Source organism: Sciurus carolinensis, chromosome X (assembly GCF_902686445.1).
Source record: "Sciurus carolinensis chromosome X, mSciCar1.2, whole genome shotgun sequence".
Classification (NCBI taxonomy): Eukaryota; Metazoa; Chordata; class Mammalia; order Rodentia; family Sciuridae; genus Sciurus; species Sciurus carolinensis.
The window spans coordinates 131,559,178-131,559,401 of NC_062232.1; positions in this window are offsets into that span (position 1 = coordinate 131,559,178).

Below are 224 nucleotides of genomic sequence, written 5' to 3' on the forward strand. Positions count from 1 at the left end.
TCTCTTTGATAGCAGCCAACCCAGCTGGGTAAGGTGATATCTCCCTGTGGTTTTGATTTGCATTTCCTTGATGATTAGTGATGCTGAACATCTTTTCATACACCTGTTGGCCATTCATGTCTTCTTTAGAGTTATGTCTATTAGGGACTTGGACAATTTTTTAACTGGGTTATTTCTTTTGAGTAGTATGAATTCCTTATATATTTTGAATACTAACCTGTTAT